Source organism: Camelus bactrianus, chromosome 5 (genome assembly GCF_048773025.1).
Source record: "Camelus bactrianus isolate YW-2024 breed Bactrian camel chromosome 5, ASM4877302v1, whole genome shotgun sequence".
Lineage (NCBI taxonomy): Eukaryota > Metazoa > Chordata > Mammalia > Artiodactyla > Camelidae > Camelus > Camelus bactrianus.
Window position 1 is genome coordinate 21,914,439 of NC_133543.1, and position 23,778 is coordinate 21,938,216.

The 23,778-nt window shown below is 40.5% G+C and overlaps 1 long non-coding RNA gene across 1 annotated transcript; it reads right to left on the bottom strand.

Moving 5' to 3' along the window:
• Window positions 1-665: 665 nt before the first annotated feature.
• LOC141577692 (uncharacterized) lies at window positions 666-16,906 on the bottom strand. The gene is made up of 2 exons (XR_012506966.1): window positions 6,731-16,906; window positions 666-877 (listed from the first exon to the last, which is right to left on the bottom strand). It is a non-coding gene; the product is annotated as an uncharacterized LOC141577692 (long non-coding RNA).
• Window positions 16,907-23,778: the final 6,872 nt, after the last annotated feature.

Below are 23,778 nucleotides of genomic sequence, written 5' to 3' on the forward strand. Positions count from 1 at the left end.
ACCTCGCCCCTGATCCCAACCGCCTATCTGCCTGAAAACTCCCACATGGGTGCAGGTAGAGCCTTTCATCTTAACCTCTCAGCCCCACGCCTCCACCCTTAGCACGAGGCAGAAGACACAGGAAGTTGGCTCACTGGCACCCCAGTGCTTCACACATTCACATCACTTTAAGAGGAATTTCTTTTCTCATTATTGTTAATGCTTTTCTACCTGTAATGGCATTAGGGTTGACAGCTTTTATCAATGCCACCCTGTCTCATCCTCATCACGCACACACACACAAACACACACACACACACACACACACACACACACACACACACACACAGAGACACTAATACATGTTGCAAGTACAACTGTTTGCCCTGGCCCTGGACTCCTGGGAGAGGGTGGCTTAGAGCACCAGTAGTCCAGGGTGCCAGTGGAGAAGGCAGATGCGTGATTTGGAGCTAATCAGTTCACACTCGGGTAAAATGCAGACTGCTATGTTGAGGACTCCTTAGGGTCAATGTGATGAGTACTGACTGGGCCAGGCACACAGGGAGGGCTCAGTGAATACTGGGCTTTAGTGTGCTGGTGGGAGAGGCAAGCACGAAGGATTGTGGAAGGAAGAGGTCACACAGCCCCCTTCCCCTCACATCTGGGGAAGGAAGAAATCTACTCACTTAAAATGCTTAAAATTCTTACACTATGTGTCTCTTAACATTTCAAAAATTTACTCAACAAATCCTCAGGAGCAAACTGCAATCTGTTCCTTCTTCTAAAGGGTTTAAACTTGCAGCGGCTGTTGGCAGTGGTCTTCGATGTCCTGGAAAGCCCGGACAGTGCAGAATGTGTGACAGCCCAGGAACTTGGAGGCAGCCAGCAAGAGCGAGCCCTTTGGAGAGAAATAAAGTTCTTAACAATTACTGCTAACAATGCTGTGAAAGGGAGAACACGGTTTCAATTACCAAATGTCAGCCCTAATCCCCACTTATGAGCATTGGAAATAAAACGATGCAATTATTACACAATCTGCAGAAAAACTGACAAATATATTCTCAATACGAATGATTTATTAAGTCAGCCCGGCCACAGCCTGGCTTCACTCCTCAACGGAAGCTGTAAAAACAATGCCCTGCACTTTGATAATCACGGTGATTTCTTACAAACCACTGATTAAGCAATAGATGAGGCAAGCATTTTGGAAACTCTAAAATATCTCTGATTGTTGACAATCTCTCCAAAATGATTGCCTATCTGCTTAGGTGGCCTATTAAAGAATCGTACAGTGGTCTGTCAGAAAGGACCTTTCACAATCGAGGCCATCTCAGACATGAGAAGAGGTTAAATGTTAGGCAGAGGGCATGCAGTGGAGGAGCTGAGATTAAACCCAAAGGCCCTGATTTCCAGTCTTTTCCACAATCCCCTACAGCCTCAGTTATTAACAAGGTATAATCCAATGTGGGCCATTAACCTCTATTACTCCCCATTGGAAAGTTAAGTCAATCAATATGTTACCGTCACCAACAAGGTAATCACCTGGTAGCAGTTACTCTTGATCAGAAAATTAATGGGTTGAGTTATATAGAAAGAAATGTGCAAGCCAGTCTGCTTTGGGGCATAATATGGATAGAAAAGGCGAGGTGAGAATCTGAGGGCCTGAGTGATGGCATTTACTCAGGAGGATGCTTGTGGTAGGACCATACAGTTCTTCCCTAGAGCCATGGGGTCATTCAAGCTCCTCCTGTACCCTAAGTAGTAAGAGGGAAATTGCCTCATGGTTCAGAAGATTGCAAAATTAAGGCTTTAAGAAAAGGAGATTGAGGAAGCAGGAAAGAGTAGAAATAGCAAAACAACATGGAAAAGAGGATTTAGAATAAAAGATAATAAATATATTCTGCATCATGAGAGGGTATAGGTTATCAAACTACTTAAACTCATACATCACTGTAAGTATGCCAATTATTGGTGTTAATCCTAAACCAAAATCTATGCTCGTCTATGTCTCATTTCAGGGAAATAACTGAGACTCCCTGGAGCAGTGATTATTAAAATATTTGGGATAACAGGGTCTTTGAAAACTCGATGAAAACCATGGATTCATTGCCCCCAGATAAGTTCACAATACACATAAACAATACACATATACATATAATTTTAGGGTATTCAAAGACTCTTTTGAAAGTTTATCATTGGATTCAAGGACACAGCACCTTCTGAGAAGTTTTAACCAGTTATATAAATATACGCCCTAAACTCCTAACATTGATTCACTCTGAGTTTCTCAAAACTCCTGTTCCAAATACACCTCTGGTGAGAAGCTTCACCTCCCTGAATGGAGCCTAATGTTTCTATTCACCTTCTGAGCTTTCAATGTGTTGCTCTACACATATTCTTAAACAATTTTCACCTCTCTGGACCATCTGCTTTCCAAGCACAGGCATTTTGCTTTTACATATAGGTCTGAGCACGTACATATGTGTGCATAGGGCCATGCGTGCATATGCATATATTTTCATGATGCAATATGCAAGGCATAATCTTTTGATGATCAGTTTCTTTATCTGTAATTTGAGAGTATCAATATCTGACATATTTATCTCAGAGTCGCTAAGAAAATAAAATGAGATCATGAAAGGGAACATTCTGGTGAAAATGTTTGAAGAATCATAAAAATCTGTGGCATTGTCATTATTAGTGCCATCATATTGTCATTACATGCAAAACCTAAATGCAATTTGCAAGCCTTAGTGTTATTTAGGAAGTTAGTTTAAAATGTTTATCTCCTTGTAAAATAAAGATGGTATAACTTTTCAATCATATTAGTCATATTGGCAGTACTCACTGCTCCAGAAGAAGAAAATTGGTCGTAGCCTGGGTCCATCTTACGAGCTAATGAGCAATTCTTTACCCCCACAGGGCTGATGTTTAGTGGGTTCATGGCAGCATGACTGTACTGGGTGTCAGCCCTTAATGTCTGCTCTAACTGGTTGGTGCCCCAGTTTAGTAATTATTAAATATTTTTAATATTCGTCTTGGCACCAGCTATGTATGAAACACTGTGCTGAGTGCTACAGAAAAAGAAATAAAAAGATGTGTAACACATGGTCCATATTCCCCAAAAGACAAGAACCTGATTGAGGAGCTCAGTCTATTCATAACACAAGGTACTTAGCATTCATTTCTGTGTATTAAGGATTTCAGTAGATCAGAAGAGGCAGTCACTCCTAGAAGGGTTTTGCTGGGATAAGGTGGGATTTATGGTGGTCCCAAGGAAGACCAACTCAGTGTTGATGGTCACCTATCACCTCCACAAAAATGCATATGGAGACAGAGGGAGAAACCAGCCTGCCAACCTTACAAAGGGACAGAGAAAGCGAGAGTCTTTGAATTTTATTTTACAGATGGATTCTTCCTCCCCCAACTTCCAGGCAGAGGTTTAATTACTTTAGAAGGGTAATTTGAAAAGTTCTTTAAGACCTTCAGCCATCAGTTGCCACAAGAAAGATAAGTGCTAGGCTTTCTGTGTCTATTTTGGGGCTGTGGGTAATGCACCATTAGATTAGATCCACGCGGCACTAATTTCACGCTACCAATTTCTGTTCTATTAATTCTTCACTTAAATCGGCTAAGCACCTCTTCATTTGCCTCACCACTGTTATAATTTAATATGTACAACCAGAGTTGGAGTTTAATTGTTTCTTGAGTGAGCTAAAATACAATATTTGTAAAATGCATCCATTTAAGTGAAACCCCAGCAAGATTCTGCCTTTTCCCGCAGCCCCATCGCTGACAGCTTTGGTTCCGCTCCTGTGGAGTCTCGTGGATTCACAACACTGATTCCATTAGTAGGGAGAAGGCCACAGCCGCCTGGGGACGGCCCTGCCAATGGCCCTGCCTCCCCGCCAGCCCTCGCCTCCCTGCTCTCTACCTTGGTTGAAAGACATAAATGCAGCAGGAAAAACACGTTAATGTCTGAACATCAAGAGCTCATCCCCTGCCACACTCTAGGGGGAACCTGGCTTTGCTTTCCTGCATCAAGAAGCAAGAGTTTAGCTGGATTTTCACCAAACTGAACAGAAACAGGAAAGAGAGCGAGAAAGACAAGGAAGCAAAGAAGTCCTTGTGACCCGAAAGGGTCATTTGAGTAGAAGCAGGAAGGGGAGAGACGGATCTTTGCGTGGGGCGTCAAAGAGGGAAAGGGATCAGGGCTTTGAGAATTCGGTTCTGTGGATTGAAGGCAATCCCTCTTTGGTGTTTTCTCAAGACTGAAGTCAAGATTTACATTGCTTTTCAAGTACTTTTAGATGCTGAACTGGAATTTCTTTGAACAAGATGCTCAAGAGAGGGAGGGCCTTAGACTGGCTCACAAAGCAGGCTCTTGGTGATTCATTTCCCTTCCAAGTCCGAGGAGCAGCGCAGCGCAGTGTCAGGGCCTTACCGTCGCTCGCACAGGCTGGATCGGCGCACAAACTCATCTTGCGCTCTTTCAGAAGGCCAATAGTACGTTTACACAAATCCACAGTCAGGCTGGAACTCAAGAGCCTCCAGAATCATCCCCTTACTCGACATGGCTTCCCGACAGGACCCTTTCTCTCTTCTCACCTCTTATCCCTAACCGTTCCAAACAAGTTGAAATCTTTACACTTGTCCCAAGATATCCCTTCTGCAAACCTGTCCTGTACATTTATCATTCTTCCTTAAGGCCAGCCCCCTCCAAGAGGCCTGCCCCAGTCACTGCATGATCATTTCGCTTTTTCTAAAAGCTGGACTTTTGTAATTATTCACATATTGGGAAAGTATCATATGTGACAGACAGTAAGGATATCTGCTAGAGAGATGTAAAGATAAGGGTGTTTCTATAGAGTTCCAAAATACTGTCAATCAAATTGAGCAATTAATTGAATGTGATACTCAGATGAGCTCCTCACTCCTGGTTACTTGTGACAGAATAATGGCCCCTCAAAAATGTCCGTGAACTAACCCCTGGGACCTGTGAGCGTGTTACTTTACACAGCAAAGGGTAATTAAAGTTGCAGATGGGATTGAGGTTGTCAATCAACTGACCTTGAAATGGGAAGAGGGACCTGGATTATCCAGGTGGGCCCAGTGTTATCACCTTGGTCTTTGGAAGTAAAGAAGGAGGCAGAAGAGAGACAGAGAGGTGGCAGTGTGAGAATTTAACTTGCTGTTGCTGGATTTGAAGATGGACAAAGGGGCCATGACTCAAGGAAGGTGGACGGCCTCCAGCAGCTGGAAAAGGCAAGGAAACAGAGTCTTCCCTAGAGCTTCCAGAAGAAGTGCAGCCCTGCAGGCACCTTGATTTTAGCCCGCTGGGACCCATTTAGGACTTCCAATCTCTGGATCTATAAGGTAGTAAGTTTGTGTGGCTTTAAGCCACTAGATTTGTGGTAATTTCCTATAGTAGCAATAGAAAACCAACACAGCACCCCAGACCCGTCGTCTGGCCTCCCCAAAACCCCAGCCCCAAACCACGAGCCTTATCATCAGCAACTTGGAACTAGAGAAGATCCTTGCTCAGATTTTCACAGAAAAACTTTGGTGTCCGAGTGGGGCCAGCAGAACACTGTGGGGTCAATGACATAGCACACTCAGAGTTTTAAAGGGCTCTGTCGGCAAGCCTAGGCACCCAATTGTCACTGTTTTTGTGAGAAAATGACATCCAACTTTCTAAGGAATGTTTGGAATTCCCCACGTTGGTTCATTGGATACTGTCTGCAATCTGTGCTGACGGTTAAAGGAGAACCATCGGTTCAGACTCCAGACATGCAAGGAGGCCAAATTATTATTCATTTTCCAAAGTTTAAAATCCTGGCTTGCGATCTCATCCAGAAAGACAATCTGCTTCAGCTGAGGCCTGTGCGCTACATGAGCCTTAGACCAAGACAGGATATTTCCTCAAAAAAAAGCTCAGGGAGCCCTTCCCTGAGTGCCTCATATCATCGACTCAGACGCCAAGTCAGTGCATCATGTTACTCGAAAAATACATTTATGTCCAAGGCTGTTTTGCAAAGAAGCACGTTGAACCAGTCCTGGAAACTCTTCTTCAGAATTACATAAGCTCAAATGTAATGCTAGATTCACATTTCATCAAACAGGGGTCGGGATAATGAGACACACGCTATATATATTGATGACATGTGGTGTTCAAATCAAACCATAAAGTAGATATTAAAAAACATATTTTATTATATTCTCTTCTAAGTAGCATGAACTTAACGTCTCAGTTTTCCTCACCCAGTCTCCGATTTTGTCTGCTGCCTCTGCTTAATTATGAATGATGTCCCCTTTCACTCTCAGAACAGTGCTCGTTTAATGACAAATCACAGGGTCACTGTACATATAAAAGACAGTCTCAGCTTTCTCGTACACTTTCCTAAGTCAGAGTACCATTCCTTGCAGTTTCTCCTGCATGTTTCAGAACTGACTCCATGGGGGAGGAACAGAAGAGGGTTTTAACTGAGAAACAGATGATTTTGTGAATATATAAATTATTAATGAATATTTGTGAATATATAAATATATAAATTATTATATATAAACTAGTGATCCAATGCAACTAAGTAGCAAAACTATGCCTGACTCTGCGTGTGTGTATATACATATATAATACGTGTCTATAATAAAAATAAACCCACTCCCCAGTCCTTGAATTCCTAAACCTCAGCCCTAAGTCATTATCAGTCTTACCATCAGCAATTTGGAACCAGAGGAAATGCTTACTCACCATTAGTAAAAACATTTAATGATATTTTCCAAGAAAAACATTGCTGTCCAATCTGGTAGAGCTCTGTGGAGTCAATAATACAAATGTATAAGATATATAATTATATTATCATGTATATAATATACAATTACATAGAAATCCTATATATTATATATATAGAACTTACACATATAATTTGTGACAGCATGGCTAGGTGGCAAAGCTAAAAGTTTTTGGTGAGGATGACAAGGGTGTCAGCTGTCACCATTTCTATTCAACATTGTACAGGAGGTCTAGCTAAGACTATTTGGCAAGAAATAGAAATAAAAGGTACCTGTATTAGAAAAGAAGTAAAACTATTTCTTTTTGCAGATGATATGATTTTGTATCTAGAAAATCCAAAGGAATCCGTAAAATCAAAAGACTACTAGAGCTTATAAATGGGTTCAGCAAGGTTACAGAACACAAGATCAAGGTACTAATATCACTTGTATTTCTACACACTAGCTATGAGCAATACAAAAATAAAATTAAGAAAACAATTCCATTTCCAATAGCATCAAAATAATAAAATATTTAAAAATTAATTTAACCAAAAAGTGAAAATTTTTCACACTAAAAACTACAAAACATAATTGAAAAAATCAAGGAACTCTCAAATAAATAGAACCACATGCCATGCTCATGGATTACAAGACAATATTGCTAGAATAGCATTACTCCTCAAGTTGATGTACAGATTCAACACAATCCTTATCAAAATCCCAGCTGCTTTTTTTTTAAGAAATTGACAAGCCCATCATAAAATTTATATAGAAATGCAAGAGACCCAGAATAGCCAGAACAATTTTTAAAAAGAACAAATTCAGAAGACTGACACTTCCCAAATTCAAAACTTATGACAAAGCTACAATAATCAACACTGCTTGATATTGGCATGACAGACAGATAGATCAATGAAATAGAATTCAGAATCCAGAAATAAATGCATACATTTATGGATAATTAATCCCCAACAAGGGTGTCAAGATAATTCAATGGGAAAAAAGTCTTCTCAACAAGTAGAGCTAAGACATTTGAATATTCTTATACAAAAGAATAAAACTGGAGACTGACTTCACACCATATTAAAAAATACATACACACTACCTTCAGAAATACATGAAAATGGATCAAAGATCTAAATATAAAAGCTAAAACCATAAAACACTTAGGAAAAAACACAGGAGTAAATCTTTGTAATCTTGGATTAGACCTCATTTCTTAGACATGACAGCAGATGCACAAGTAACAAAAAGATAGATAAAATAATGTCATGAAAATTAAAAACTTTTATGCTCAAAGGACACTGCAAAGAAAATGGAAAGGCAATCCACAGAATGGGAGAAAATAATTATAAATCACATAACTGATAAAGGTCTAGTATACAAAAAATATAAAGAACTATTATAACCCCAAAACAAAAAATAAATAATCCAATTACAAACTGGGCAAATTATTCAAACAGACATTTCTCCAAAGAAGATATAAAAATGGCTAATAAGCACATAAAAAGATACTCAACATGATTATTTACTAGGGAAATGCAAGTCTAAAATCCAATGAGATAGCACTTTATATCCACTAGGATGGCTGTAATCAAAATGAGACATTAACAAACGTTGGTGAGAGAATTTGAAAACCTCATACATTGCTGGTGGACATGAAAAATGGTGCAGCCACTGTGGAAAACACTTAGGAACTTCTACAAAAAGTTCAGCATGGAATTACCACGTGACTCAGCAATTCCTCTCCTAGGTATACTCCCAAGAGAATTGAAAGCGTAGGTCCACACAAAAACTTGTACTTTCATGATCATATCAGCATCATTCATGATCACCAAGGAAATGCCCTTCAATGAATGGGTAAACAAAGTATGGTAGGTTCATGCAATGGAATTTTATTCAGCCATAAAAAGGAATGAAGTACTGACACACGCTACAGCATAGATGAACCTAGAAAACATTATACTGAGTGAAAGATGCCAGTTACGAAAGTTTACATAGTATATGATTCCATTTACATGAAAAGTCCAGAATGGGCAAGTCTAAACAGACAGAAAGTAGATTGATCAGTGGTTGCCAGGGGCTGTGGGGTAGGAAAGAATAAGGAGTAACTGCTGATAGGTACAGGGTTTCCTTTGGGGTGACGAAATGTTCTGGAATCAGATAGGGGTGATGGTTGCACAACACTGAAATATACTAAGCCACAGAAATGTGTACTTTAAAAAGGTAAATTTTATGATTTATGAATTATAGCTCAAGTTTTTAAAAAAGAAAAGAAATGAGAATAATAGTAGCACCTCTCTCAAAAGGTTGATGCGAGGATAAAGGCATATAAAGTAATTCGCATAGTGCCAGACTGGACGGTGGTGGTAGCGATGGTGGTGGAGGTGGCAGTGGTATCATCTTGGGGAATGTCTTGTGCTCACAAGTTTAAGGTCTAAATTTAAATCCCAAGAGTGGTCCATCTGCGCTCTGCTTTATTTTCTCTCCTCTTCTTCTTTTTCCATGCTCCTGCCCCATCGTTTCCAGCTTTTCTGGATCTGGCCCTGGTTCCAAACCCTTCTATTCAATTCATTCCAAATCCCTGTATTTGACCCTCAAATAATCTCCTACAGCCTTTTCTCCTGCATGGCTGGCAAAGTGAGGATGTGTCAGAATTGTCCCCAGTAGCTGCATCTTCTGAGACACAGCTCTGGCACAGACTGATTCAGCGCCCACCCACACAACAAGACAGAAACTTCAGTGGGTTGTGTGAAAAGAGGGGATAATTTTGGAAACTAGGAGCCTGTGTCATCCTTTTAATGAAATAATAACAGATTTTTTGATTTGCACCCATTTGCAATGTTACTGCTCCCAGACAAGTTTCTCGGAGAAGGTGATTCATCAGTCAGCCATCCATCCCATTACGAGCAGTGGAGAAACAAATCACCATGCAGCACACATCATAAAAATGGAAATCAAGGAGGCTGTTCATTAATGCAGATTAGTTTTAAGCTTGGCATAGCTTTGCTCTGCTGAGATTAATACACACACAAGAAATTCTCAGTGGGCCTTGGGTCCTTGGTAATATATAGTCCTTATTACCTTGCTGACTGATGAACCTTCAAGCTCAGGAGGAGCCACCTCTGATGGTCCACGTTCCCTGCAGAGGGACCAGGGATCAGAGCTGCCTGGACCAGGCTTCCTCGTCAGACTCTCTGCCCCCAGCCACGGCACTTCTGGCCCATCCCTGAGTTGGTTTGCTCTTACCAAAATGAAAGAAGGATCCTGTATTCAGGGTCTTCTCAGCCACTTTTCAACTAAGCAAACCAATCCAGTGAGCAAATGAACAAAAAGAGTTAATGGCAAAAGATGTGGCAATGTGTTGTTCCTCAGCATCAGAACAGAAATAATATTTTAAAGAGAGCCTCAAATCACATAATCTGAGGGGTTGACTAATGGGAGGCTTTGAGAAAAACCAAAGGAGATTTTTTTTTCTTTCTTGGTCAATGGGAGGAGCTTTTCAAATACTTCAAATCACACCATGCAGGCAGCTGCCTACTGCAATCACATTAGAGCTGGTTGTTTTGATGTTTAACCTAATTCAACATAATAGGCCAGCTCTGAACAGGCGCTGGTGGTTATGCGGCAGACTGCCTCTTTTATTTCTTTCCTCCATTCTTTTTTCTCTCTTTTGTTCCTTTTTCTCCTCTCTCTCTCTCATATTTGGCCACAATTCCTTCCTTCAAGTGTCACTGTGCTCATTCTTTCTCCCATAGAATTTGCATAATAAAAACGCAAACATCACCAAAGACAAGATGTGCGCCTTTAATGACACTAACCACACAACGAAGGCAATCGTTTGTATTTCTTAAGTAGTAAGCCCTAAACCCGTGGTCCTCAAAATGCTTTTTGACTGTGACCCCATCTGAGTGATTCTTAAATGCACTGCCAATATGTGTGTATATTTATTTATAAATTATTCACATGTAGTATTACTATAGACTATCCAATTACAGTATAAAACAGTCAAAAAGTGTAAAAGATAAAATTAAAGCAGGGGTCAACAAACTTTTTTTTTTTAATGGATGTACTGGGATTAAACCCAGGACTTTTGCATGCAAGCGGGCGCTCTACCACTGAGCTACATCCTCCCCGCAGCAAACTTTTTCTTAAAGCACCAGATAGTATATATTTTAGGCCTTACAAGCCATAGGGTCTTTGCTGCAACTACCGAACTCTGCCATTGTAACAGGAAAGCACCTGTTGACAATATGTAAACAAATGGGCATGGCTATATTCAAATAAAACCTTCTTTACAAAGACCGTGGTGTGTTGGCTTCAGCCCCGGACCCTATTTTGCCAACCCCTGAATTGAAACATAAATAGTAGTAAAAGTCCCAAATATTTTTCCTCCTACCCACTTGAAGGCCACTGCTTAAGAATATGAGAAGGGGTATGATTAGACTTTTCTTTGCTCACCAATTCTCGATTGCTACTGCGGAATATAATTTGTTATATTATTTCTACAAACTAAGACAAAGGGTGCAAAACACAGCTAGGATGAGAAACAAATGCTAAGCTCTAGGCGGAGTTCACGTCTATATATACCATTTACTCCACAACTGACATTTCTCACCAACACTGCAGTTCAAATTCATGCTTCAACAAAACGTCAAATTACTATGTGTCTTGGACCTTTGGGGTTTCTGGCAAATAATCCAAGACTTAGATGTCAAATTAGAAAATCCCAAGGGACTACTGAATAATGAAAAATGAAACCCCCCAATAAAGTCATAAGACCTGTGTGTGTGTGTGTGTGTGTGTGTGTGTGTGTGTGTGTGTGTGTGTGTTAAGCTGGGTAAACAAATCTTGTCATCTTGATCTTTAAAAATGTTTTTACTGATGCTGTTGTGCTGAATCCATTAATCTGTAAACAGGGATCTTGGAAATTCTTGACAAATTATTGAAGTCATCTGTATTAAATCCAGCTGAAACTGGAAAAAAAGAAGACTGATGAATGTAACAGTTTTTGAGTATCAGGCCAGATTCACTGATGATTTTTTAATCTTGCTTCATTGGCATAGAAAATCTCAACACTGCATTGGCATGTTTAGTATGTCAGCACAGTCAGCCCTCTCAACGCAGAGCCCTCTCCATGAGGCTCTAGTAATAACTTCACCAAACACAATGGAAGCGTTACTTTAATCATTTTAGTCAAATTGAATGTGTCAAGGAGAAATACTATGAATAGAGGCAGCACTAATTCAAAAACATGCTTTCAGTCCCAACAAACCTGAGTGAAGCAAAGAAAAGAGATTGAAAGGCTCAAGAAGAAGATGCCAAGCAATTAGGAAACCTTGGTTCTAATGCAGTTCAAATGCAATCCTTTTCAATGTCCTGAGCTTCTGTTTTCTTATTAATATAATAATATATGACTTACACAGCTGTCAGAAGGTAAAAATGAAATAACACAAGTGAAAGCGTCTCACAGAAGGCCTGACACACAGCAGGTGCTCTATAAATACCTTGAGTTTTTTCTCCTCTTCCTCTTTCATGTACCTCAATATTATCATCTCTAAAACAAACAAAAAATCTACCAAATTCACATGATAACTAGGAATATTCAAGAGATAATTTGTAAAGCAAAAACACCTTGTAGAATGAAAAATCATCAGCTCATGGAAGATATGGGTATGATTAAAAATTAACCCAAATTATTTTGATATATCGCTGTCTCCTAATACGATATCTTTCGGTCACCAAAAGGAAAGGAAATCCTCTCTATCTCCTTTTCAAAAGATATTGCCCTAGCTTGATGCTAAAAATCCCTCCCCTGAACAAGTGTTTTCCATGTCTGTCAGCAAAGGCTCTTCCTTGTGCCATTTTAGACACCGTACAAGGAGAGTATTAAGCCCAAAGACCACTTTCCTGTAGGCCTACCAACACCAGTCCTGACATACCCAACATAACTCAAGGTGATTAAGAAAAATAAAGGAGGGAAGCAATTCCTTTTTCTTCTCCTTCTTCAACATCCCAAGATATCACCACAGGTCTCCAAAGCATTTATGTGTTTTACGTGGAAGTTCTGCTAGATGGTCATCACAAGGAAGCCAAGTAGCCAGTGTGCTCAAAACTGATTATCATACGTAACCCAAATCTCGTCATCGCTGCTTTGGTCATGGATAAACTCACCAAATCATTTCTGGCTTCCCACGCGTCACGGCTCATGGTAGGACCGTACTTCTTACACCCTCTCCCTGTGGCTGGGTGTGGCCATGTGACTGCTGCTGACCAACGTGTGACGACTGAGAGTCTCAAATGCACCCCAGACTAGAGGACTTAAATGCAATGGGAGACCTTCCAGAGCACTTTTCCTCCACTAATATGAAGGCTTGCCATGTTTGAGACGGTGGCTGCTCTGCCAGTCACGGCGAAGACACATCACCAGGGTCCCATAACCACCTGGTGAAAGATGTGCGGCACAGACGTAAAATAAACCTCTCTTGTTTTAAGTCACTAAGATTATGAGATCACTTGTTAACAGAGTATAGCACAGCCTATTCTGACAGTTACTCCAACAAAACTAGTCATTAAGTTATCCTTAAAGGCAGATTTTAACTCAACTGTTATCCGTAATTAATGTACAAAAATTAACAAATGAATCCCAGGAAAGAGTATTTTTTTTAAGAAACAAAATATGGATAAAGATGGAAATCAGTAACACTCAGCATTCCAAAATATGGCACTGCACCAAGGAAGGCAGGCCAGAGTGAGACAGCATCAGACATTCCTCTGAGCGTATAATGGCCTGGGAGATAGACTATATCCATGGTTAGTAATCAGTATCATTATAATTGCAAGTTTTAATGAGAACTTACTATATTCTAGGCATGGTGCTAAGTGCTTTACAACAAACATGTTATCTCATTTAGTCCTTAAGATAACCTTACAAGGTAAGAAGCTATCCCAATTTTACATGGGCAGTGAAGAAAGAAATAAAAAGATAAGTTACTTACAGGTCTGTCTAAAGCCAAACTAGTCTTTCAACAGAAATAATAATAAATGTGAAGAGATAGATGATAGATTAAGTCCGGAGAAGGGAAAAAAGGAAGGAAGGAAGGAAGAGAGGGAGGGAGGGAGGGAGGAAGATACAATGATAAATATAAAAGTATATGAATCTTCCCTTAATTAGCAATATTCAATGTTTGCATTCCAGTTCTTGCCAAAGAACGTAACTTCAAATTCTCTGTTCTTAGGTCCTTACCTACAGCTCAGAGATAAGGTGCTGCCTACAGAATAGGAACTCTACCCCTTCTTTGAGATCAATAGCTCTTAATAATTGGGAGGCAGGCAAAGACCCCTTTATAAATCTTATGAAACCTATAAACCTTTCCCTAGAAAAATATATGTACACAAAATTTTAGAGGATTCATAAACAGTTCCTCGAGTTTCATTATGGATTGCCAAGGGGACTCTGGTTGCTAAGTGGCTTTTTCTAATGACTATCCTTGGGTCCCCGGATCTTGCCTCTGTAATGACACATCCCCAGTCACAGGCTGTGTCCTTTCCTGTTCCTGCAGCGCTGGGGCTTGAGGGAAAAGAGCAGTCTGATGCATGTGTCTTGTAGAAACCGCGGGTTACTTAGCTCCAGGTGACGCATTGTCTCCAAAGTTTGGGAGGAGATACAGGCCAGAGGAGGTTTGGAGAGTGTGGTTCCCAGCTCAAGTTGATGGTGTCTTCGGGCCACCCCGGGCAAAGGCCAGCCCAGGCCGGAATACACTGCTACACTAAACCTCTTATGCCCAAGCACGCTGTCTTCAGACACCAGCATAACTACTTTATAGGGTTGCCAAACCAACCCACTACATCTCACTGCCTTAAAACGTTGCCCCTTCAGGGGTCGAACTGCTTCCTGGCTTTGACATCTCCACCCTCCTCCTCAGTCTGATCTTCCCTGTACCCATCTTACGAAGTCTAGACACAAAGAATGCGGTTCCTCCCCACAGCCGCTGAGAGAGGAAATCACTCTCTCAAGAAGATGAGTGTCAATGTGACATTATATGAGAAGAGCGGGTTATAGCTTTACATGCAAAATGAACAACTGCTCTGTCATTGTTTATGAAAACAATGGAAAAAATACCAAAATGCTAGTAAGTAATTATCTCTAGAGAGTGAGAGTGGCAGTGAGAGTTTTTTTTAATAATTGTCATTGTTTATTCAAGTTTTTTACATAAACCTACATTTATACTGTTTATAATCAGAAAAAAAGTGAATTGATGCTCTAAAAGGTATGTGAGGACTATTAGTTCTTGCTAGCACCCCCAATACACTGCTAGCTCTGAAACAGCAGCAAAGGGGATGGACACTTCTGTGCTGACAACTTTATGTTTTTTTTATTTCATTGAATCTTCACAACAGGCCTGAGATATACGTGTCATCCACATTTTTAACTGAAATGGAGAAAAATTGAAATTTATGGAGATTGAAGTTTACCCACAATCACAGGGCTAGAAAGTGGCAGAGCTGAATTTTAAACTCAGGGCTGTCCAACCTCTACAACCTGGACACTTTCTACTGTTTCACAAATGGTAAAAACAGCCAAACAATGAAATCACTAAGGTGACATTTTACCTTCCCAGTCTCAGAAACGGCTGGTGAGGAAAATGTCTGTTTTGTGGACTGTGCCCACCCTTGGGGGGAGATCAAAATTCCTCTCTTCTTAAAGCCAACGCGGCCAACCCACCCGATGCATGACTTCTCTCCACGAAGCACAAGAAAGTTTCAGAACTGGCTGAGATGTGGGAGCTGAGTTCAGTAATCAAGTAATGAGCCTTAACGAGGAAATCAGGTCAGTGCCTGCAGGAGCAGAGGAGACCAGAAGCCAGCAGCCGCGGCTCTGGAACGCCGGCTCCCACGCAGGCTGCCCAGCTGCCCATCCTTCCCCAAAGGCTCCTGGAGAAAAGCAATGTTTCTCCTCATCACAGGGCTGTGCCTGGTGCCAGGAGGGAAGCAGAACCTGGCTGGAGTTCACATCAGATGGCTGCACGGTGGGCTCTGTGGACTGCAGACTGCGGCTTCCGGGGCCAAGTGGCTGTTTCGCTCCAGCTCACTTTCTGCCACGAGAAACTCCGCACCGTTTACAGAGTCTGCTCTGCTAGTCTCCACCAGCTGTCTCACAAATGCCCGTGCTGGACTCAAGAGTGGCTTCTGGGAGCCCGAGGGAGAACTGGGAGAATTACTTTTGATGGGCCACCTCTGACAGCTGTGACTTTAAAGCAATGAGACTTTGGGAAACAGCCTGTATTGCTCAGAGTGTCACTGATTCCAAAAGCACACCAAACGCTTCTCATCCTTCCCAAACCCACTCTACGACAATCCAGGAACAGAAGAGGAAATCAGCTCAGGGCAGCACCAGGAAGAGGGAGGAGTGGACCCCTGACGGGGCGGGAACATTCACAGCCCTCCAGAAGTGGAAGCGGGATGGGACCACACTTGTCACCGCCCAGGAGGTGCTGGGGGAGGGTCCTCCCTTCAGACCTGTAGCTTTTTCATGGCGACATGGAGTATTAGTTCCCTGTCGCGGCTGTGACAAGTTACCACAAACCCTGCGGCTTAAAACACCACCTATTTACTATTTTACGGCTTTGGAGCTCAGAAGTCTGAATTGGGACTTAATGGAGCTAAAATCGAAGGCTATGTTCCTTCTGGGGCTCTGGGGGAAAACCCTGTTTCCAGGCCTTTGTGAGCCTCCGGAGGCTGTCCACGTTCCTGGGCTTGCAGCCACAGCACTACCAATGCTGGCCTTGTCATCGCTCCTTTCCTGACCCTGACCTTGCTGTCTACCTCTCATAAGAAACTCTGTGATTGTATCAGGACCCCCTGGAGAAGCCAGGATAATCTTCCCATGTCAAGAAGCTTAATCACACTGCGAAGTCCCTTTTGCTATGGAAGGCGGTATACTCAAAGGTTCCAGGGACTAGGAAGTGGACGCTCTTGGGGGCCATTAGTCTGCCTGGCATACTTGGTAAGGAGACAGAGAACGTGAAGTGAGAAGCAGGACAAGAAGTAAAGCTTTCGATGCAAAATAGTTCAAAGCAGCCACAGAAGCTGGCTCCACATACTGCAGTCGGAACAACTGGCAACAGAAATGTTTGCCCCAGAATAAAGCTAGATCAACACTCTGACAAACTGAACAGTCTGCCAGGGATGGTCTTGGGTTCCCATACGGAAGAGAAAGATCAAGAAGAACATAGAACTTCGGATCTTAGAGGAAAAAGAGATGAGTGGAGGGTGAGGGGTGGAGGGGGAGGGGATTTAAATTTTTTAATTGGTAGCCACACAGAGATTCTAAAGTTATTACATTCATAAAATAAGAATAGTCTACTATGAAAAGGGAGCAATTCCCAAAAGTTCTTGGAAAATAAGATAATGATTTGTAGGACAAAAATACAATAGATGGCTTGGATGAAGTTGATAAAAACTACCAGTTCATACGGAGCATAAATAATCAACAAAACAAAAGAAGAAAATTCTACTGAACTGACGAGAGAGAGAAATTCTTCTTCTGAGAGCCAGCTAAGATCCTCACAAAGGTATAGAACATCATGATGAGAGAAAAGACTCAAAAGTTTTCAAAGAGATTTGAAAAAAAAAAGACCTCACTTACAAGGGAATGCAAATCTGTTCTCAACAGCAACATGCTTTAGAAGACAATGAGCCATGATTTCAAGGCTCTGTAGAAAATTATAATATTGAATCAAAAATTCGAATCTTCAGACAAACTATCCATTGTGAACAAGGAAAAAAATCAGTACATTTTCTGACAGGTTTCAGGAAATCTGCTCAGGAAAGGCGTTCAGCAATTTGCATCCTTATTGTAGTGTGCTTGGGAGGTACCGCCACAAAATAAAGGAGGTAACATGGCCGGGGAAGATAGAATACAGCTGAGCAGACACTGCAGGTAGCCCACTCACCACCCACGCCAACCCCCGTTTTGTGTGCCCAGATGCTACCGAGCCTGCAAAGTCAAAAACTCCACTTCCCTGATTCTCTTGTAGCTAATGCTGCAGGTGGAGGGATGGTGCCTTGAGAGGCAGCTGAAGTATAACTTCTGCTCCCTGGTGTCTGACCTCCTGGGGAGTGAGCGGCAGGCTGAGAGCAAAGAAGTTTCTGCCGGAACTTGCCATTGTGTGCTTGGGAGCTTGTCCTGAAAAACTCGTTGGTTTCTGGCTCTGCCACATCTCTGAAGAACGTAGAAACTCTGTAAGCCACCTATTACCCTGACATAAATCACTTTCTGCTTAAATAAGCGAGTGTAGATTTTGCTGCCTGCCTTCGGGGATGAGGGATAAGAGTGAAGAGGTTATAAGAGCAAACAGTTATTACTCTCCTTACAAACGCATCTATATTGTTTTATTTTTTTGCTCTGCGCATGCATTCCTTTGAGTAGAAAAATGTTTTAACTTTAATGTAGTGATGGGCAAAAGAAATAAGGCTTTTTGTCTAATTCACAGATTAGTAAATCCAAATGGGCCACAAACACGCACAGCTCTTCAATTCACTCGTAACCAAAGAAATGCAAAATTGAAGTTATACTGTGCCCATCAAACTGGCATAAATTTTGATACACCATACCCACTGCAGGGTAAGATGTGGAGAAATTGTACTTTTAGGCGGAAACATGAAATGTTGCAGCCTCTTGGGAAAGCAATCTGGTAGCACTGATTAAAATATAGATTAAAATTGTAAATATATGTACTCTTCAATTCAGCAGACCTAGTCCTTGAAGTCTATCCCACAGAAATATATAAAACCACCAGAGCTTAAGAACTGTTTGTTACAGTGTTGTTCACAGTAGTAAACACTGGTGTAAAAAAAAGAAAAAGAAGAAGTAAATAACCAACAGTGGAGAAAGACTGAATAAATTAGGATCCATCCACACCACACCTTTTAAAAGAATGTGTATCACCTATACCAGTTGATATAAAGGAGTTTACATGAGACCTTGGGTAAAAAGTAGAAATCTCAAGAGAAGTGTGAAGACTCCCCAAATACAGTATATATTGTCCCAGTGCCTTGCTTTTTTGTTCACACTGTGCCTTTCACTGAAAATATCCTTCCTCCTCGGCATCAACGTCTTATCCCTGCCTAACAAATCTTACCCTTGTTGAGTATAAATTTGTCTGACCTTTTAGAAAGGGCAATAGAAAAATATAATTCAAAATATAAAATGTATAACCATTTGGCCCAACAATGTTATGCCTCTGAATTTATAATAAAGAAGTAAATATATAAGTGGAACATGAGGCATGTACAAAGGATAACAATCCAAATATTCATCACTAGAGGGCCAATCATGTGATTTATGATTTATAAACTCTACAGAATATTACACAGCCATTAAGTGATGATGGCCATGTTGACTGATTTTTTTTAAAATCTAGAATATACTCCATAAGTGACAGAGGTCAGCTACAGAAGAACATATTATGACTCAATAATATAACATTAGGTATATTTATCTGTAAATATATTCATATTTATTTATAGATGAGATTTTTTAATTCATTTATAGATGAGAGATTGATGTTGAAAGGAATTTTCTAAAACATTTCAAAAGTGGTTATCACTGAGATTTAAGCTAATTTTAGTTTCTTTTGCTTTCTCATTTTTGTGTACTATTTTAATTTTTACCCAATTACATGCTATGTTTCACAAACATGATAGTGCTATTTTGAAAAAATTCAGTCTACAGAGCCTATAGCTCTGTAAGTTCCACTTTTAGGTGTCAAATTCTAAATCCTAATTCACTAGACTTGATAAAATAACAATAATGTATTTACTGAGCATTTATAATACAATCCCCTCCTAAGTACTTGTATATGTATTAACTTAGCTATTTTCACAACAAACTTTTTTAGGCAAGTATAATTATTACCCAAATTTTACAGTGAGGAAAGTGAAGCAGAAAAAGGTTATTTAGTTTAGAAAACCAAACTGATATTTTAGAAAATTTTTCAACATTTGAAACAACAATTAAAAAAAAAAAAGTTTTCCATTTAACAGCACTCACCCCATTACCTAGAAGAGTCAATCAACCAGGACCTCTTATTTAATCTCTCATTTCTTAAGAAATCTGTTTTCTAGCATCAAGGTTTGACTTTTCTTCTGTTCTTAGCTATGCGCCCTCTCCCCACTGTATATTCTGCCACCTTTTAAAGCACAGCTATGGTGCAAGCTTTCTAGTTGTATTGGGTTATGTTCATTTATATGCACCAGTATCTGTGTAGTTATAAAACTCACCCTTTGCAAAAAAATTCTGTCATGCTGAGACACCCAGAAGGCAAAAGGAACATAATAAGTGACTTGAAGTTTTAGTACTTAAAGTGTTGTCACACAGGAAAAAAAAAAAAAAACCTCAACAAACACAGCAGCCCAACACTCGTGCACTTTGTATTTCAAAGCACGCAATGGAAGAGATGTAATTACTACAGTTAATTGGTTCCCGGTAAAATGTCACTGAGAATGAGAACTCATTAATATATCATTTCAATCACTGGAGACACCAGGTGCTCCTCATCAGGTCTGCTCACTGGTACCATTCCTGACATCTTTCTCAGGGTTACCATCTTCTTTGAAGAAGAACATATAAACCTCAATTTGTACACTATCACTTGGAATGCATTCTCTACAGTTTCTATTCTTTAAAAAACATACAAGTTATCCAGCCAGGTAAACTTCTACATAATTCAAAGAGATCCACATGAGATTTCTATCTGAAAGCCTGACCTTTACACATCAAGCAGGTGTGTGAGTTGGATAAATGTAAGTGCATACGAGTCAGAGATACTCTCTCTTGCTTGTCTTCATTAATGTTATTTTGGAAGTGTTCTTTTTAAACTGATGGGACTGAAAAGAAAGCAGTTACATCAGGATTTCTCACAGGATATGTTTCTACATCAGAGAATTAAATTTGTGCTAGAGATTTAAATAGTTTAGGAGAAAGTCCTAAATGTATTCTACCAATTTTTAACATTGTCTCCTCAGCTCTCACACATCTCAGTAGTCATAAAACTCCCAAATCTCTTGACAATGAAAGTTGAAATGGAGTGAGAATTATGGTGATGAAAATAACGAAGAAGAAGATAGAGGAGGAGAGAGAGAAGGGGAGGAGGAAAAGGAGTGAACGAGGACGAGAAGGAAATGGTGGTGGTGATGGTGATAGTGGTGAAGATGACACCAGTGATGGTGATGATGACGATAGTGGTGAAGGTGGCAGGAAAATGATGGGTGTTTGTTACATTAGCCACAGGTGTGCACCTCTAGGTTCTTAATATACCTGAGTACATTAAAAAGATAATCATTGAAGCTGAAAAGAAAAAAATCTATTCTCCATTAGACATTTCTTCATTTTACTTTTTAGCTTAGTTGTTATTTTTAGCAACCAATCTTCAAATCACCTTCCATCAGAGATACTTCTAACATTTCCAAATGTGTGGGGATATTTTTAGCCAAATATATTTGTCCTCAAAAAAAAAGGAGGAGGAAGGGATTTTCTCAGCAAAAGAATGAAATTGTTTCTATGCTGAAAATTTCCTTCCTGAAAAACACTTGTGTTTTTCACACACAAATGAGTATTTTTTAACATGGAATATTGATTTTAAATTTTAAGTGAAAAAATCAGGTTATAAAATAGAATGTGCAACAAATAGTCATTTTGTTTGAAGACAATGACATCAGTATATAGTTAATTCTGGGCTGCAAAATTACAGGTGGTTTTATGTCCTCGGAGTTTTTTGCTTTTCTATATTTTTTCAAAACTCATTTTGCAGTGGGCATGCGATACTTTTATGATAAGAAAAAATACATATTTTCAAGCCTATGCAAAGAGGATTTTTTAATCTGTCTGTGGTTGGAATACTAAAACTGTAAATGGAATGCTTATATGGAGAAGGCAGTGAAACTTGAAAATACAGACATGACCTCTCTGCTGGGGCTGAACTTACAGCAGTGAAGCCCCCTCAGGGGGAAAAAAGAGAGAGAAGCATTGAAGAAGAAACATTTCTAAGGATCAGGGAGAGGTGTCTGAAGGAGACAGAGTTCATTTCAGCTTAGCACATGCTTATTTATCCCCTGCTCTGTACCAAGCAATGAGCTTCACAGCAAGATAAGAATCAGAACAAACCAGGAGCCTGTAGCCCAGCAGGAGAGAGAGAACCGGGATCGTACAACTTGGGCGCAGTGGGACGCGTTCTCTGTGGCAGTGAGCGCTGGCTTCCGTGAAACCCCAGAGGAGAGGCCTGGAAAGCGGGTGTGAGATCGGTTCCCCAGAGACATGGATATAAAAGGGGAGTGAAGACATACAAATGGCCAAAGGCACATGAAAAAATGCTCAATATCACTAATTATCAGAGAAATGCACATCAAAACTACAATGAGGTATCACCTCACACCAGTCAGAATGGCCATCATTCTAAAGTCCATGAACGATAAATGCTGGAGAGGGTGTGGAGAAAAGGGAACCCTCCTACACTGCTGATGGGAATGCAGTTCGGTGCAGCCATTATGGAAAACATATGGAGATTCCTCAAAAAACTAAAAACAGACCTACCATATGATCCAGAAATCCCACTTCTGGATATATATCTGGAGGGAACTCTAATTTGAAAAGATACACACACCCCAGTGTTCATAGCAGCACTATATACAATAGTCAAGACATGGAAACAACCTAAATGTCCATCAACAGATGACTAGATAGAAGTTGTGCTATATTTATATAATGGAATGTTACTTAGCCTAAAAAAGAATAAAATAAAATAATAATGCCATTTGCAGCAACATGGATGGACCTAGAGATCATCGTTCTAAGTGAAGTAACCCAGAAAGAGAAAGACAATTACCATATGATATCACTCATATGTGGAACCTTAAAAAAAAAAAAAAAAGGACACTATGAACTCATCGACAAAACAGAAATAAACTCACAGACACAGTAAACAATCTTATGGTTACCAGGGAAAGGGGGTGGGAAGGGATAAATTTGGGAGTTTGAGATGCACAAATGTTAGCCACTATATAGAAAAATAGAATTTTTTTAAAGTTTCTTCTGTATAGCACAGGGAACTATTTCAATATCTTATAATCTTTAATTTTAAAAAATATGAAAATGAATATATGTACGTATATGCATGACTCGGACATAGTGCTGTGTCTCAGAAATTAACACATTGTAACTGACTATACTTCAATTAAAAAACAAAAAATAAAAGTAAAATAAAATTAGAAAAAAAGGGTGGGGGGCGGGGAGAAAAAGGGATGAAACTAAAGGAGAGAATCAGGAGAGAGTGTGTTCCAGGCAAAAGGAAGGCACTAACCAGGACACGTGGGTGACCGGGAGCACGCACGGCGGGTCTGGGGTATGGATAGTGCTGGAGGAACGAGCAAGGCAGACTGTACCGATGGACTGGGACGCCCCACCCACACGTGTCAGACTAGGAATGTGGGAATTTAACCTGAGGGCTAAAAATCCATTTATGGGTTTCAAGTGGGCTGGCAGTGCTGAGCCCTGTGTGCTCAGAAAACAGTGATCCCTAAGAAAAGCCCCTATGCTTTTGTGTTCCTGAAATGGCTGACCAAAAAGAACCACCCTCCCTACGTGACTTAAGCCGGATGTGCCACCCACACTTTGGGGTGACTCCCAGACAAGAGGTGCCACCCTTGCTTAGCTGTGACGAGACTGAACACAGATCTTTCCCCTTTTGCCAGACTGTTGACAAGGCCACATACAGACTATATGGGATCCCTAGGTTTGCTGTAACAAAGTGTCACAACCCAGGCGCTTAAAACAACAGAAATATATCAGCTCACAATTCTGGAAGCCAGAGGCCTGAAATCAAGGTGTCAGCAGGGCGGTACTCCCTCAAGACTGTAGGAAGGGTCGGTTCCATGCTTTTTCTTAGCCTTTGGTGTCACGGACAAGCCTCGGTGCACCTTAGCTGCAGCTACTAACTCCAGTCTCCACCTGTCACCACATGGCCATCT